Here is a 17,705-nt window from a genome sequence, read left to right on the forward strand (position 1 = left end):
CACATCAGGAGAAAAAAAAAAGAAAAGAAAAGAAATCCGCTGGTGGGATTGCAAAGACTGTGGCTTGAAGGGCCACATCAAATCTATGTTTATGTCAAGAGTTGTGAAGAGTCTGTTTTTACCCTTCCTGGACAATAAAAAGTTAGTTGGGAAAAGCCAGTCCTAGTTTTATAGGTTGTGGCAGATGACAGGAGAATCCTGGGGCAGAGACCAGGGACTTGATTATACATGCAGGCCAGGCAGCGTTAGCTTCATGTTCTGCTTAGGAACATTGGTTCTCCTGGTCCCCACAACCATGGTGGAGGAGTCTAGGTGGAAGATGGATACATACAGGGTTCTATCACAGCCAAGGGACCCTGAGCTTAGGAAGAAGCCAATCCCCCAAAGGGATGCTAGAAAACTCTCCAAACTTCGAGTCAGGAAACAAATATGTCCTGAATCAATGTCAGAATCTCTCTTTTCAGTGTGTATGTGCTATAGAAACATTCTTAGAAAAACAGCCTGAACAAAATCGATGCAAGATGCACAGACACAAATTGAAGCATTGTCGTCCAGCACTTTACAGCTGAAAAGTTAATTAAAAGGCAAACATTTAAATATATATTCCCATATTAATCAATTTATTTATCATAAATTGAAATTAAAGTGATTATGGAGATGAAACATGCATGGCGCATCTTGCTAGTCTCACAACAGCTAATGACAATTCATCTGTCTTTTGTTTACAGCTAGTTTACTGTGAATATGCTCTGTAAATACAGTTTTACATCAATGACATTTTATATATTTTTGAATTCGTTCTTGAAAAAACAATTTAAGAATTTTAATTACGGTGGGAAACCACTGGCCAGTGGCCTCAAGAAAATTTAAAACATATATATGCCTTAAATTTTATTGTATATATATATATATACACACACACAGAGATACATATATTAAACCCAATACTTAAATCTTTTAAGAACACAGTTATTTACAAAAGCAAATCTAATAATGTATCTTTGAACCATATTGTATATTGAAGAAAATTGCTTATAGCATCTAAATAAAGCATTAATATAATATGAAATAAGAAATTTCAGCTATTCCTCTCTTATTGCCTTTTTGGAGGAATTCATTTCCTCATCAGTGGAAAGAAACATAATAATTAAAGAGTCAAAGAATGTAGACAAAAGAACATTTGCTACTGCCCTCTTCTCACTGATGTTACTTCGAGTCACTATCAAGCTGCCTTCAAACGGAACATAACTAAACATGAAGTGATTATCATAGAAAGCAATAGTGATGTGACTACTGTTCATTCCAGAAGTGAATGTGCAGTAGTAGATTCTCCCAGAGATTCCAAAAGTATTCTTCTTCTGAATAGTTCAAGCATATGTCTTCTCTCAGTGTGCACCTTGTTGGTGTTTTGTAGAATAATAAATATATGTTATATAGAATATTTTAGGTATTAGAACAAAAACATCAGGGATCAGAAAAGTCAAGGGCATAGAATTTGTCCACTCACCTCTTTTGGTAAAAGATTGCCAGTCACTGTGAAGGCTTAGCTTTTGGAAATACAGGAGTTCTTTTCTTTTATTAAATACTTTTATTGTGGGCTCTTACATCTCTTATCACAATCCATCGATCCATCCATTGTGTCAAGCACATTTGTACATATGCTGCCATCATCATTTTCAAAGCATTTTCTTTCTACTTGAGCCCTTTGATATCAACTCCTCATTTTTCCCACTCCCTTCCCTCCTCACCTTCCCTCATGAACAATTGATAAGTTATAGATTATTATTTTCATATCTTACATTGTCCTCTACACCCTTCACCCACTTTTCTGTTGTTTGTCCCCCTGGGAGGGGGTTATATGTTGATCCTTGTGATTGATTCCCCCTTTCCCCCCACCACCTTCCTCTTATCCTCCTGGTATCTCTATTCTCATTGTTGACCCTGAGGGGTTTAATCTATCCTGGATTCCCTGTGTTGTGGGCTTTTATCTGTAGCAATGTGTATGTTCTGGTTTAATCTGATTTGTAAGGCAGAATTGACGTCATGATAGTGGAGGGAAGGAAGTATTAAAGAAATTGGAGGAACTTTGTGTGTTTCATCGGTGCTATACTGCACCCTGACTGGCTTATCTCTTCCTTGTGACCCTTCTGTGAGATGAAGTCCAATTGTCTACAGATGAGCTTTGGGTCTTCACTCCACACACACTCCAGCTCCCCCCATCATTCACATTAAGTATGATTTTGTTCTGGGTCTTAGATGCCTGACACCTGATCCCATTGACATCTCATGATCACACAGGCTGGTGTGCTTCTTCCATGTGGGCTTTGTTGCTTCTTAGCTAGATGGCCACTTGTTTATCTTCAAGCCTTTAAGACCCCAGAAGCTATATCTTTTGATAGCTGGGCACCATCAGTTTTCTTCACCACATTTGCTATGCACCCATTTTATCTTCAGTGATCGTGTCAGGAAGGTGAGCATCACAGAGTGCCGGATTATTAGAACAAAGTGTTTTTGTGTTGAGGAAGTGCTTGAGTCGAGGCCCAATGTCCATCTGCAACCTTAATTCTTAACAAATAGCTATAAGTACATAGATCGAGTCCCCTCTCATTATATATAAATATATTTACATATGTACATGCCTGTATTTAGACCTCTATAAATGTCCTTTGCCTCCTGGTTCTTTCCTCTGTTTCCTTTTACTTTCTTCTTTTCCCACCATCATGTTCGGTCCTCATTCGGTTTTAGTATTTCCTTGCTGCAACATTGCCTTTGGTTAAGCCCACTGGCATCCTACATCCTTCTCTCAATTTATTTTAGTTCACTTGGTGTTCCCTTATCCCTGGATTGGTATCCTTCCCCCTTGTTTGGCAAATCCAAACAAAACAACAGAAGAAGTCAAAACTAACAAAACAATAACAACAACAAAAAAACAAAATCAAAATAACAGCAACAAAAAGAAAACCACTGACAAAAATGGAAAAGCATATAAATAGTTCAAGGTCTGTTTGTTGGCCTTTATGCAGCTCCCCTTGCTGCTCTGTTGCATGTCTGTAGTGTTTCGCCCTAATGTGATGGGGTCAGATAGTGCACAATTCCTGCACAGTGTCTCCAGTGTTGTCCCCACAGTGCTATGGTTCAGTGAGGGGCATCGTGTCTCATGGTGGGGCCGGCCCTGTGGTCCTCTCTGTGCATGTCTGCTCTTAGCAGGAATATCACCCTCAGGGCTTGGTGGGCCAGGATGTGTTCCCTTCCCTCTTCCTTTCTCCTGTGTGCTCTGATCAGACGTGCCCATTCCCTAAACTGTAGCTTCAGTGCTAGTCTCACAATAGCTAATGGCAACACTGCCCTCTGAAGTGCATTCTTCTGGGGGCGGGGTCATGGTGTCTACATAGTTGGGATTGGGGCCGCCCCACCGATATCTCTATTGGTTCCCTGGTACATGCCTGTATGTTTCATTCACGTCTTTGCACATCAGGTTGAAGTCTGGTCTCTCTCTCCCTCTCCTGTGGAGACATAAACAATACCCTCCCTTTGGGTGGGATAGTGCCTTGCTCCCCACCAACCATGTCTTAAAATTTTTTTTTTTTAACTTTCTCTTTCTTTCCACCTCCTATTTAGTTTACTGCCATCTGTATCCCTGGATTGGGTTTGGCCCCTGTCACAGTACCTGGACCTTACCCCAGGAATGGAAATACAGGACTTCTGATCTATATGATCTATTTGAAATTCTCCCAATAACTCTCTGGGATTCCCTTTTTTAAAGAATAAAAGCTTAAACCAAATGAATCCAATTGATGATCCCACAAAAATCCTTGAGGCTGTAAGCCAAAGAATATGTGTGTACATGATTTTTTTTTCCTGATCCTTAAATGTAACCAGATGAATTTCCTTTGAAAACAATTCTAGTCAACTGATTTAAATGAATGATTTGTTTTCTAATGGGAATCTGCATTTCATCATCAAGACTGACTACTAGTCTTAAACTTATTCTCTAGAGAAGAATGTCTCTTATATACTATATTCTCTGAATATGCATAGACTTAGATTATGTAATGATCTGATTCCAGGCATGAGCTTTTAGAGTGTTGTAGATGAGTGAACTGAGCAACAGGAAATAATATGATCACTATGATCTTATGAATGACTGAAGTGTAATATAAACCCTCACAGGCAATTTTACTAACCTTGTGTTTTGCCTTTGGTTGTGAAGTCAGAAGACAAGAGAAGGAAAATCCTATGACTTTAAAAGGACTCAATTGTTCATGATCAGAAAATAAAAAAAGCCAATGTAAGCTAAGCAAATATTATGTATGTAATGTGGTTTCTTTCTTTTTGTTTTAAAATTATCTTTGGGAATAGCTCTCTGTTTCGAGAACAGTTTCGATTTTGTAATAGAGTCAAACCCCCAGAAACAGTGAGAGTAAAACAACAAAGCTTCTGAAACAGGGAGGGCCATTCAATAAATTCAAGTTCTTAATATTTTAAACACACAACCTGTAGTGTGTGTGTTTACTTTATTGGCTTCTTTTTTAGACAAAGGAACTTGAAGTTAAGTTCTGATTCCTACTATGGAATTAAAGTTTTATAAACCTCAAATACAGTTTCATTTATTAAACCAAACAATAACCAAACTTACTGCCATCGAGGAGATTCTTAATCGGAGCATAGTGACCCTAGAGAACAGAACTACTCCTTAGAGCTTCCAAGATTTTCAATCCACAGTGGTTAGTGAATTTGAACTGCTAACCTTGCAGTTAGCAGCCAAAAGTTAAACCTATAGCATGAGCAAGGGTCTTTACAGTTCCATTTCTTAAGGCCTTCTAGTTAATTACCTATCCCTGAGGTCAGTTATTGTGACGAAATTCATGGTTTTCATTGCCCAGAGATATCTGGCCATGTTGTGTTACAACTGGATAGTGTTAGGGAATACTATAATCTTCCAATGTACAGGTAGCTCTCACAACAAAACTTACCTGGTCCTACGTTTCACTAGGGAGATGATTAGAGAAGGCACCCTGGTGATGGGATAGGTAACCCCTTAGGAGACAACAAAAAAGAAAAGTGGTTCAATCCCACCAGATGCTCCAAGCGAGATAAATGCAGCAGCCTGTTTCTGTAAATATTTTTGCTTTGGAAACTCTATGGGGAAATTCTACTTGGTCCTATGGAATTTCTCAGAAAATCCATCCACCTCAATCTGTCTCCAGCAATGGAAAGATTGCAAAACCCTGGACTAACTACAGCAACTCCCAAACCAAACTCACTGCCTTCGAGCCCGTTCTGACTCATAAGGAACATGTGCTATGGAGTAGAACTGGCCTTTGAAGTTCTGAGCCTGTAAATCTTTCCTGGAGTAGAAATCCCTCGCTTTCCCTTGCAGAGTGGCTGGTGGGTTAGGTCTGTTGACTTTCGGGTTAGCAGCCCAGATTGTAACCCACCACATCGGCAGATCTCCATACTGAATACACAGTGGTGCATTAACAACATGCAACAGAACTATAGGAGCCCTGGCAGTGTAGTGGTTTCAAGCTGGGCTGCAATCGCCACGTTCAGCAGTTCGTAACCACCAGCAGCTCTGCAGGAGAAAGACTGGGCTTTCCACTCCAGCAAACAGCCACAGTCTTGGAAATCCACAGGGCATTGACTCGATGGCAGCAAGATAGAAAAACAGTAAGAGACAGATTTCTACTTCGAGAATTGCACAGTGGAAAGCAGAGGTCACGTGACCTCAGAGGAACTTTGCAAAAGTTCTGGCAATGGTTTTGTATGGTCAAATTCCTTTAAATCTCCGCTGCTCACTTTGGCCTTGTAAAATGGAGCTAGTGGTACCGTTTCTATTTCACAGGCTCTCAGTGTATGTAAAGACTCAACGGACTGCCTGGCTTATGTATTGCTGTTAGTACCATAGAGTTAGCTGTGGCTCATGGCATCCTGTGTCCAATCATCATACAAGTGTGGTTCACAGGATTCTCATTGCTTGATGTTTGGAAGTAACCCTTCAAGCCTTTCTTTTTAGCTCATCTTGGTCTGGAAATTCTGCTGAAACTTGTTCAACATCATAGCAACATGCAAGCTCTCACTAACAGATTCTAATTGCACATAATGAGATGCATTGGCTAGGGGATGAACCATAAAGTAGGTGAGACTTCTTTTTACCAGGACACCATTACTGCCGTCATTATTTGGGATCTCAATAAAAAGGAAAAATCAGGAGTAGTTATAATAGTAAGCAACCCTTGGGATGTTATCAGGAGGACTTGGTATCAAAATTCAATGCTACCTGTGGGGTCTAACTTATAGTGGCATTGTACAACAGAAGGAAGAATTGCTTTGTTCTTTGCCAGCCTCACAATTTTTATGTTTGAACTCCGTGTTGCAGCCTGTGTGTCAATCCATCTCCCTAAGGGTCTTCCTCTATTTCTGCTGACCCTCTACTTTACCGAGCATAGTACTTTTTCTAGGGGCTGGTCTCCAATGCACAGAGTCAAAGAATGCGAGATAACGTCTAGCCATCTCTGATTCTGTCCATTCTGGTTGTTTTGCAGTCCACTTTGTTTGTTTTTCTGGCAGTCCATGGCACTTTCAATATATACATATTTACCAACAGTCTCTTTTATTCCTTGTTCGGCTTTCACAGTTAGGAGATGATTGAAAATAGCCTGGCTGGGTCCGAGCCCCGTTGTCCTCAACGTGACACCCTTGCTCTCCCACACTTGAGCAGCAGATTTACCCCAGGTACACAGTGGTTTGTGTTCTTGACTGCTGATTCCATGAATATTGATTATGGATCTAAGCAAAGGGAAATTCTTGACAACACCAATCTTTTCTCCATTTACCATGATGTTTATTGGTTCAGCGCTGACGATTTTGGCTTTCTTTCCGTTATTGCAATCCTTGCAGAAGACTGCAGTCTAATCTTCATTAGAAACTGCTTCAAGTTAACTAAAAAAGGGCTTCTGTTGTGAAGTGGCACACATAGGGCATCTCTATTGCTCTACGTGCGGAATCGACTTCAAGAGATTTCGGAAGCATAGTTTTTGTTACCTGGGATGTAGTGATTGTTGCTCCTGGCGCCCTAAATAAAAAGAAAAGAAAGAAAAGAAACTGCTTCAAGTTTTCTTTGATTTCAGAAAGCAAGGTTGTGTCTTTTTCATATTGCAAGTTAATAAGCCTTCCTAAAATCCTGATGCTGCGTTCTTCATATACTTCAGTTTATTTGATTGTTTCCTTAGCAGTACTGTCTAAACCAGAGAGCCTGTTTCAGAAGTAACACATTCTTGGTTTTGATATGTTCAGGTAGAATGAGAACACCATCATCTGGTCCTTCCCATTACATTATGGATAGTTAAATGATGTTCCATTCTTTTTCAGTTACACAAAACCATTTCTAATTAAACATAAAGAAGATTGTTTCCCTAAGGTCTACAATGATTGAGAAAACTAAGGTAAGATAGGTATCATTTAAGCATAGATGCACTGATATTATTCATTAATATTAAGCTTATTTTGCTATTGAGCCCACCCAGTGTGCTAGATACTATGCAATGTGCCATTCATGTTTTCCATAATCTGGTAGGTAGTCAGTAAATATTCACTGAATAAATAAATGAACACATCATAACAAAAGAGAAATATTAATGAGCTTCTGCATAATTATGATTTAGAAAGCATAAGTATATAAAATAGTCTTCAAACCACCCCTAACAGCCGTTAGTTTGTTGGAGAGAGAGATGTATTTTTAAGAAACGAACAATGATGGCTTAGACTAAGTGCCACATGAGTGGGTGACTCCAAGTATCTTGATTGAAAGGACCATGACTGCTGCATTTTATAACACCTCAGGGCTTATCGAGTAGTAGGTATTCAATAAATATTTGCCGAAGGAATGAGTAAATGAATTCATTCAATGAATGAATTGGCAAAATTTTTATTGCAACAAATGTCCATTGCTTAATAAAAGGCTGTTTTAATTGTGTAATGAAATAGAATTTATCCTGATGACATCACAGGGATTTGTATGTCTTGATTTATATAATAGATCCTTTTTGCCATTTTTGCTAATTAGACATTTGTAAACCAAATCATGTTGCTTATATTAAACAATTTTAATCTATAACAGCTTTCAGCACTTTGGGCCTTGTATTATTTTGTCTATGAGTTAGTTTTACAATACACAGTTATAATTATAAAAGCTTGCTTTCCTCAAGTATTATTTCTTCAAGCATAAAGTACAATATCTACTCACTTCCATCAAACAGATTTCGACTCATAGTGACCCTGTAGGGCTGAGCAGAGCTGGACAGCCTCTGTGACTTTCTGGACTGTCATTGTTTCTGGCAGTGGAAGGCCTTATCTTTTACCCAGGGAGTGGCTGGTTTCAATCTGCTGAGCTTTTGGTGAGCAGCCCAATGTATAACCATTACATCAGCACCAAGGCTCCCTGCTTTCATTTTATAGCTTTGGAAAATTAATTAAATTTTTATCTTAACTATATTGATAAATATACTGAGAACAAAACAGTGATAAAATAGTTACATAATTATTATTTTTTCTTATTTTTTTCTGTTTTACAGATCTATTTACTTTTATGTCTGGAAATAATGTAAGGAAATAGTTATGCAGACAAGAGTATTTAATAGGCAACATTTTACTTTCTTCACACATTGAAAGAAAGATACCTCAGAAAAACTTGGGTACCCTACTAATATTATATAACAAGTTATTGTTGTTCAATGTTGTCTAGTTTCTCCTGACTCACACTGACATAATGAACAAAGTTAATGTTCTACCAATATTTATAATGTATTCTTCTTGAAAAGATACTAAATTCTATTCACATGTTTTCATAGTGGCTACACAGAAAAAGACATGATGATCTTCTCCTTTGGGTAGTTAATAATCTCCTTTTATAGTTGTGTACACGGTCTGTCAGGAGCTCTAGTGGCATGGAAGCTATCAGATAGGCTTCTAATCCCAAGGTCAGCAGTTCAAGTGGCTGGTGGTCACCAGCCGCTCAGAGGAAGAAAGATGGGGCTTTCTACTAACCTAAAGGACTGTCTTAGAGAATCACAGGGTCAGTTCCACCCTGTCCTGGGGCGTCCTCATGAGTAGGAACTGGCTCTATGACAGTGGATGAGTACAAGATTTCAGTGTGTGAATTTCCTGAGCATTCGTTTTATCACATGCAGGGACTCTATCCACATTTGGATCTCTGTCCCAGCTTGGTGATTGAGTTCTCTTTCTGAAGTAAAGCCTTGATTTATCGATCGTTTTGATTTAGAAACCCCAGCAGTGGTAACCCACCAACTGAAGTCCTCCTCACTGAGTGGACTAATTGTTCAGACAGAGAAAACCATTGGAGAAATGCACATGGACTTCATTTACATGAATTGTGTTTTAATTTAAAAAGTAGGAAAATACCTCCATAATGTTGAGAGTATTGCCTGCCACCTTTTGTTGTGGTTAGGCGCCTTTAAGTCAGTTCCAGCTCGCAGCAACCTTAGATACAACACAGTGAAACGGGGCTCCGTCCTACAGCCTCCTCACAAAAGCTGCTGTGTTTGAGCCCATCCCGCAGTGCGTCAATCATGTTTCTTTTTGAAGTCTTTCTCTTTGTTGTGAACCTTCCTTTACCGTGCACGATAACCTTCTCAAGGGACTGGTCTCTCCTGATGACAAGTCCCAAATATGTGAGCCAAAGTCTCACCACCCTCCTTTCTTCTAAGGAGCTCTGTGGCTGCCCTAAATCTCCTAAGACAGATTTGTTTGTTTTCTGTAAATCCACATGTATTTATAGTCTCCACCAGTACCATAATTCTAAGGCATCAGTTCTTCTTTGGTCTTCCTTAGTCATTGTCAAGGCTCCACTTGCTGGGGAGATAATTGAAAATACCGTGACTTGGGTCAGGCACACCTTAGTCTTCAAGGTGAGCTCCTTGCTTCCTAACATGTTTTCAGCAGGTCTTCTATAGAACTTTCACACAATGCATGTAATCGTTTGATACTGCCCCTATGCATGTTGCCTGTGAGCCGTGTAAAGGGAAATCCTTGACAGTCACAATATTTTCTCAGTTTATCATGTTATTACTTTTTGGTCCATTTGTGAAGATTTGCATTTTTTTAACCTTAAGGTGTAATCCAACCAGAAGGCTGGAATCTTTGGTATTCATCAGTAAGTACTTCAAATTCTCTTCACTTTCAGCAAACAAGGTTGTGTTTCTCCGTTTTCATAGGATGTTAGTCATTCTTCCTGATGCTCTGTTCTTCTTAATATAGTTCAGCTTCTCACGTTGTTTACTCGGCTGCCTTCCATCTTTATGTACTGTTTTTTTGGAATTTAATATATATGCATGAAAATATGCACCTAAACTTTATGTCTCAAAATGTTTCTTAAAAGGAGTAATTAGAATGGACTCATTTGAATAATATGCATACCATTAAATATGATACGTTTGCTTTATACATACAGGAAATTCTTTTAAATTGCTTTGGAAGATGTAAATAGGATTCACCTTCTAAATATATGCTTATTTTTCCTTGTACTTAATTTTCAGAAAGAACCTCTGTAATTATCTTATTTTAAGAATTTAAAAGATCTTGAGGCAAGCAGTCATAAAATTGTTATTCTTTGTTTAAAACATGCAAGGAAGTATGGAAAAATTCAGCTTAGTCTTCATGTGTTAAGAAGTTTGGGCCTGGGTAAGAAGACACGTGTCAAGAAAATACAGGTGTTTAGGAAAGGGAATTGAATTGGAGTCAGAGGCTGTAAATAATGTTGACCTAGAGCTGGCTGCTTACAACTCATGAGCCTCCCATCTGTTGATCTTAATCAAGAGTCTCTGTTGATGATACCAATGGGAATTATTTGGATAACAAAACAGAGTAGGAGGAAAGAAAATGAGATTCTTAACATCTCTTTGAGTCAGCCTAGTGCCAATTGAGCTTTACAAGATGTCTTTAGCCAAAAAGAAGAGAGAAAGTTTTGTGTTTGAATGGGGGGATGGATCACTTTTTGCTGTTTTAATGTTTGGTTGTATCACCTTCTGGATCTACTTGGCTCATAATTTCAAAGCTGAAATGTGAATTTGCTAAAAATAAACTCTTCTTCCAAAAATAATAACGTTGGATTCCTATGTGGCTGGATGGCATCTGGTTGGGTTTGCTTGCTTGTTTGGTTGGAGGACGGCCACTATGTGGTGGTAGGTTGAATGTCCCTGGTGACGCTGCCGCTTTCCATAACCACACTGTACACTCTGTCCTCGCCATTCAGTTCACTGACGTGCGCTTCCAAGGGAAGTCATGGCCAAATTCGCATAAATCTATCACCATTGTGAGAAAATGAAATATCTTGTGAGTGGTGGGTGAGTCGTCAACATATTTAGCTGAATGTTAACATGAGGAGTGACTTACTGATCGCATTGATTTTAAGCCCTGCTCTCCATTAGTTCACCATTTAGTCCAGCAACAGAAAAATATGTATATACATAAGTGTGTTTAGCTTGAAAAAATGTGGTAGCTGCTGGAAATTCACAGATCATATACTACTACTATACAGGAAAAGGAATTCCTTTCAACTATAGTGATCAGTGTTTTTCCATTCATTTTGACAAATCCTATTACCAAAAATTAAAGAAAAGGGAAGAGAGTATTATTGAATTTTTACAATAGGTCAGCTATTCTGCAAGGCATTTTTATGTCTTTTCATTTAGTATTCAAAGCAATCTTTCAAGGTAAATATGTTTATCTCCTTCTTTAGAGAGGAGGTAAGAAAGAGAGTTTAAAAGGTATGTTTTAAGTCACAGAGTGCTTGGTAGATTGAGAATGTATGCTCACTTTAGCGAAAAGCCGGCGTTCTTTCAACTCTATCATGGGTTATAGTAGAATGTGCAGGAAAATGAAAATGGGCCTTCTTTAAGCAATTCTCCAACATTTGTTTTCACTTTGATCCCAGAAGAGAATGGCAGACACTTCTGTGACTGAGGGAGCAGATCCAGAGCGTGTGAAAACTGTCGAAGCAGTTTTAGCTTTAGTTTCAACAAGGTAGGAGTTTGGGATAAATGAGAGTACGAGTGCAGGAGTGACAGAGGCCACGCGAACTCTCGGAGTTCCCTGGAGTTGGCCAGAAAGTCCAACTCTGCTGGTGAAGAATACCTTTCCACGAATATCTGAGATTATTTGAGAAAAAATGGATGTCTGGGCATGCGCCATCCATTCACCTGCCATTTATTGATTTTCTAGTATGCAAAAGCACTCTGAAACACACTGAAAGCAAAAGGAAAATGAGATAATATCACTGTCTTCAAGATATTCAACAGTTTGGCAAAGAAAGATGGGTATGAATGCCACCATGATTACGTTAGAGCTTCTCTCAATTTTCAGTGGAGGCAGAATCCTAACCCTGAAGGTGGGAAGGGTCTCACCTGGAAGGTGCCACAAAAATGGTGGTATTTGCAGATGGTATTGCTGAGTCAGAATCAACTCGACGCCAGCGGGGTTGGCTATTGTTGTTTTCTGAGACACTGATGACACCTGAATGGCAAGGCTCATGTCACGATAAGGCTAATGTGAGAAGGAGGCATTAATGTGTGACCCTATAGGATGGGGTGAAGATGCCCCTGTGGGTTTCAGGGACTGTCCGTTTTTATGGGAGTGGAAAGCCTAGTCTTTACCCAGCAGAAGGAGCCCTGGTGGGTTATGGTTACATGTTGGGCTGCTAACTGCAACCTTAGCAGCTTGGATCCAACAACCACTCCACTAGAGAAAAAGAAGGCTATTTCAGTAAAGCAGTTTCAGCCTTGCAAATCCATAGGGCAAGCGCTATCCTGTCCTATAGGGTCGCTATGAATTGGAATGGACTTGATGGCAGAAATGTACACCATGGAGCAGCTGGTGGTTTCAAACCGCTGACCCTTTGGTTAGCAGCTCTACATGTAACCACTGCTCCACCAGGTTTATTCAGTCTCTTAATGATGGATTCTTGTTCTCGTTTCCCTTCCATAACGCCTAATGCTGCAATGGCATCTTCATGAATGTCTGCTTACGTACACTGGCATCTTCAGAGAATTCATGGTTCCAATTGTGACATTGTCGGATCTACCCTCTTCAACGTTACGCTGCGCTGTCCATTGCATTTCACAAGGGTGTCACTGGCTTGTTCTCCATGAGAAACAGAAGTCCCTATTGGCTTGCATCCTCGTTAGCTTTAGTTGTTAATGTGCGTGTGTGTGGTATTATTTTGCTTTAATTTGTCTGTCCCAATTTAGTATTGAGATGGTACATGCTTTCATGTGTATATAGGACATGTAGATTTTCCTGTTCATAGTAGTTACTCATGCATTTTTATATGTTTTTTATTGAATGTTGGCTTTCTTTGTACACCTAAAACACCAATCTTTTGTCATAAATGTGCATGGCAAATATTTTATTCAAGTATAGGTTAGTATTTTAATGTTACTTCTAATGGATTTTTATAAGAAAAAACGCAAATGTCTTCTTCAATACCAAAACGAGCAAACAAAAAGCTATATTTTCTTCTGCAGATTTAAGCCTTTAATTCATGGCTACTTGATTTTGATAATGGTGTGAAGAAGAACAATTTTTGGTTTATCTCCTACCACCCAAATACTTACCATTTACTCACTCTTTCTCATTGAGTTAATTCTGATTCATACCAACCCAACAGGATACAGTAGAATTACCCTTTTGAGTTTTTGAGGATGTGAATCATTGGAGGAATGCCAACCATTTATTAACTAGTTCATCTCTTATTTCAACTCAGTTATAATTCTACTTTTCTCTTATGTTTCCATACACAGGTACGTTTGTTTGTGAGATCTTTCTTCAGATCCACTGATCTAAATTAACCGTCACTAATATGAAGTTTTTATTATTACTTTAGCTTTGTAAGAATGTCTTAATGTCTGCTACTATAAGTCTATCCCTCCTTATTTTCTTCCTTAAAATTGTCTTGGTTTTTTGGCCTGTTATTCTTTTGTTGAATTTTTTGACCTGTTTATTAATGTCTACCCATACACAACTCAAACACACAGATGGTCTGTTTGAATGAGGATTATATTGAAGGTATAGATTACTTTCGACAGAATCCATATTAACATATTTATCTCCCTCTAGGATTTTTTTGTTCTTGATTTAAAAGGTATAATATTTCATGTTAATTTCTAGAAAAGCCCTTATTTGTATTGTTCTTGTTGCTAAAATAAGTATTATTTGCTTTTCTAAAAGATTGACCTTTTATATCACAGCTTTACTGAAATTCTTGATTACTTTTAGTAATGGTGATACTTCTATTATGTCTTTCTAAGCTTCAGACCTTTTGTTTGTCTTGGCCAGAGTGTCACTGACGCACTCACTGACTCACTGCCACGAGTCCATTCTGACTCAGTGAGCCTGTTGAACAGGGTAGAACTGGTCCTGTGGGTTTTGGAGATGAAAATCTTTACAGAAGTAGAAAGCCTCATATTTTGCCTTCAAAGTCCCTAGTGATTTTGAACTGATGACCTTGCAGTTAGCAGCCCAATGTGTAACTGCTCCACCATGAGGGTTCCTCCTTGACTTGATGGCAGTGAGAGGGGGTGCTGATTCCAGTCATTCTTATCTTGTTCCTGATTTAAAAATTCTTTTAACATTTCACCATCAATTTATAATATTTATAGCCTCTTTTGGTTGTATTATGTTATGGAGATTCCTTTTGATTTCAGTTTTGTATTTTGAGAATTGAGTTAAAATAAAGAAAAGTTATGGGATTTGCCAACTGTTTCTTTTACAGATATTTCAGTAATATGGGTGAGCATGAGCTAAAGATTTAGTCTTTGATAGTGGCAGAGGGAATAGAGCAAGTCAGTAGCATATTAGAGATTTTATTATTTACTGTGAAAGTGAATGGATGGAAAGGGGATCTCAGAAGACTCTCATAGTTCTTGGTTAGGGTAGCTGAGTAAATATGAGAACTCTTACATGAATAAGGAATAGAATAGGAACAACAAATTGTGGGTAAGTTCTAAGCGCAGTTCTATTATTTGTTGGAGCTCAGCTATTTGTTAGCTGTTAAAAAGTTGATATTCAAAACACATTATTCAAAAATGGGCTCATGAGTGTAAGAGCAAAGTGTAGTTTAGAGGTAAAACTTCTTCGTGGTTTCTTGAAAACAAAAATAACCAAACTCGCTGCCATCGAGTCTACTGTGCCATCCATCTACTGACTCCCAATGTCTCCATGGACAGAGTAGAACCTTTCTGTGAGTTTCTGAGTCTTTAAATCTTTTGGGAGAAGACATCTTCACCTTTCTCCTGCTGAGCAACTGGTGAGTTTGAACCCCTGACCTGGCAGTTAGCAGCTCGGTATATAGCCCACGAAGTGCTCACAGCTCCTTTAGTGTCATAAAAGTGGTAGTAAAGATTGTCGATGAACTTGAAATAAGTCAGGAAAAACCTGGAGTATAAGACAGGTAGAGGCTGTGGTGAGGAGACCTCAGGACCCTAAATGAGTAGGCTGCAGCGGAAGGAGATGTTAGAAGTCTCTGAAACGGTGGTGTCAAGGAACCCTGAAGAACGTTTCATAAAAAGAAGCAAACTATCTGAGCCAAATGGAAAAGTTAAGAAAGATGGCCAGAAAACTTGACTTAATTTGGCCACTAGAACTCCACTGCCTCCTGAAATTTGGCCACAGAGGAAAGGAGATAAAGGGATATGAAAGTAAAAGACTGAAGGGAATAACAGTTTTTCTTAGGAATAAATTACAACTGTCTCAGCTTTGAACGTGTTTGTTATATGTGTCCATATAGGAGGTGGTCAAGTGCCAATCAGGTTGTACGACTAGACAATTCTAAATCAAGGCTTATTTTTTAACCTTGCCTGTCCTTTGGCTTGTCTTCTTATGCTTAAAAGCATGAGATCTTACAAAATAAATACAAATGAAGTAAGTTCAAAGGAGGGAGCCAATCCTTGCTGGAGGCAAAATGTAACAATGAGGTATTCAACTATGGGGATTTTTTGGAGTAATTTAAAATATGAAATAAATAATTTTTAAAAATCATTAACCAAACATTTTTATCTTTTCTTTCTGTTTTGACCACATGCATGATAAAATGGATCCCTAATTTAGAAAGTAAAAATATTCTAAATTTGAAAAAAAGTACCACCACCTGTTTGGGAGAGGCTGTTGAGTCTATTTTCATTTTATGATTCCGGAAAAGCTGTGAAGTCCCCAGACTGTGTGTCTGGAGCAGAGGAAGCCCTCGTCCCTGTTCTCGCTGCAGCGGTGGAGTCCGAGGACGGCCACACGCTAGAGTCCGCGTATTCTGGCACAGCGCCCTTCGCTGGCTTTGTTTCCAATGTAAGAGACAGATTTGCCGGTGAAGTTGGTAATGATTAAAGAAATTACAAATTGTCTTCAATATAGTGAGATGCTTTCCACGGTGCTTAGCTGTCATTTGAAAATTACATTTAGGATCATTAGAGCATGGGTAAACATGTTTTTAAATCGTCAAATTATTTTTACCAATGAAAATTAGCCCAGATTGCCAATTTAAGATTTGGACCAACAAACCAGTTGAGGGTTTCCATAGAGACATGAGTTCATCCCATCTATGAAAAACCACTTTGTTTTTTATTTCTTTATCATGGAACTTCAAATGCTGCAATGTTTTTTCTGTGATTCTCGTGCCAAGAAAATGAAATCAGGTTTCTAATCAGATAAATATTCACATTTAACTCATTAAAGTCTAACTCCAAGTGATATTATTATTTAAGGAGATAAACAATAATTAGCCTAAAGTCTTTCATATCTAGGTACTCTGTTATGTTTTGTCATTTTTGGTTTGCATATTAAATCTTTTGATTACTTTCTGATCACAATTATTTCAAGCAATGTTAATATTACATCATACTTAGAATATCCGTATCCTGTATTGTGTATGTGATTTGGAGAGAGAGGAGGCTTTCTACTCTTGTGAAGAGTTACAGTCTCAGAAACCCACAGGGGCAGTTCTACTCTGCCTGTCATTGTCCTGTGATTCAGAATGGACTCATTGGCAGTGAGTTTGGTTATTTGTTTTCTTTTTTCAATGTGATTTAGACAGGAGCCTTGGTGGAGTAATGGTTTATGCACTGGGCTGGTAACTGCATGGTCAGCAGTTTGAAACCACCAGCTGTTTTGAGCAAGAAAGATGAGGCTTTCTACCCTTTTGAAACCCACAGAGAAGTTCTACTCTGTCCTGCAGTGATGCTATGAGTTGGAATCCACTTAATGGCAGTGCGGTTGAGTGAGTTTACCTGATTTGGAAGTTTACAGGCAAAGATCTAGTAAGTCTTTTTCAATTTTGCTTTTCCTTTATGTTTACCCCAAAGGTTGTCATAGTAGTTTCTAGTTGAATGCTTGTTGAATAAGTGGTGCAATAAATATTTGAATGCCTTCTATGAGTTTATGAAGTCCCAAAGTGTGCAAATTGTTAGTGCCCTTGATTACTAGCCAAACAACTTCTAGCACAAGGTCAATCAGAAGTGCCTGGGAGAAGTGTCCTGAGGTCAGCTCCTGAAAAATCAGCCATTGAAAATCCTATGGCACACAATCTACTTTAGCACACATGGGGTCTCCGTAAGCGGGAGGCTGTGGTTTTATTCAGATTTTTCAGATGAAGGAACTATGACAAATGCAAGTTCAATAACCAGTCCATGCCAGTGACTGGTGGT

At 38.7% G+C, this 17,705-nt stretch overlaps 1 protein-coding gene and 1 non-coding gene across 2 annotated transcripts in view; both read left to right on the plus strand.

Annotated features, from left to right (window-relative positions):
- COL21A1 (collagen type XXI alpha 1 chain) overlaps window positions 1-17,705 on the plus strand; it is a 194,316-nt gene that overhangs the window by 41,992 nt on the left and 134,619 nt on the right. The gene's annotated exons all lie outside the window — the stretch shown is intronic.
- LOC115871233 lies at window positions 6,946-7,078 on the plus strand. Its single transcript, XR_004047184.1, has one exon. It is a non-coding gene; the product is annotated as a U11 spliceosomal RNA (small nuclear RNA).

This window comes from Echinops telfairi, unplaced genomic scaffold, assembly GCF_000313985.2.
Source record: "Echinops telfairi isolate 266 unplaced genomic scaffold, ASM31398v2 ScPeMD7_3533;HRSCAF=4204_1, whole genome shotgun sequence".
Classification (NCBI taxonomy): domain Eukaryota; kingdom Metazoa; phylum Chordata; class Mammalia; order Afrosoricida; family Tenrecidae; genus Echinops; species Echinops telfairi.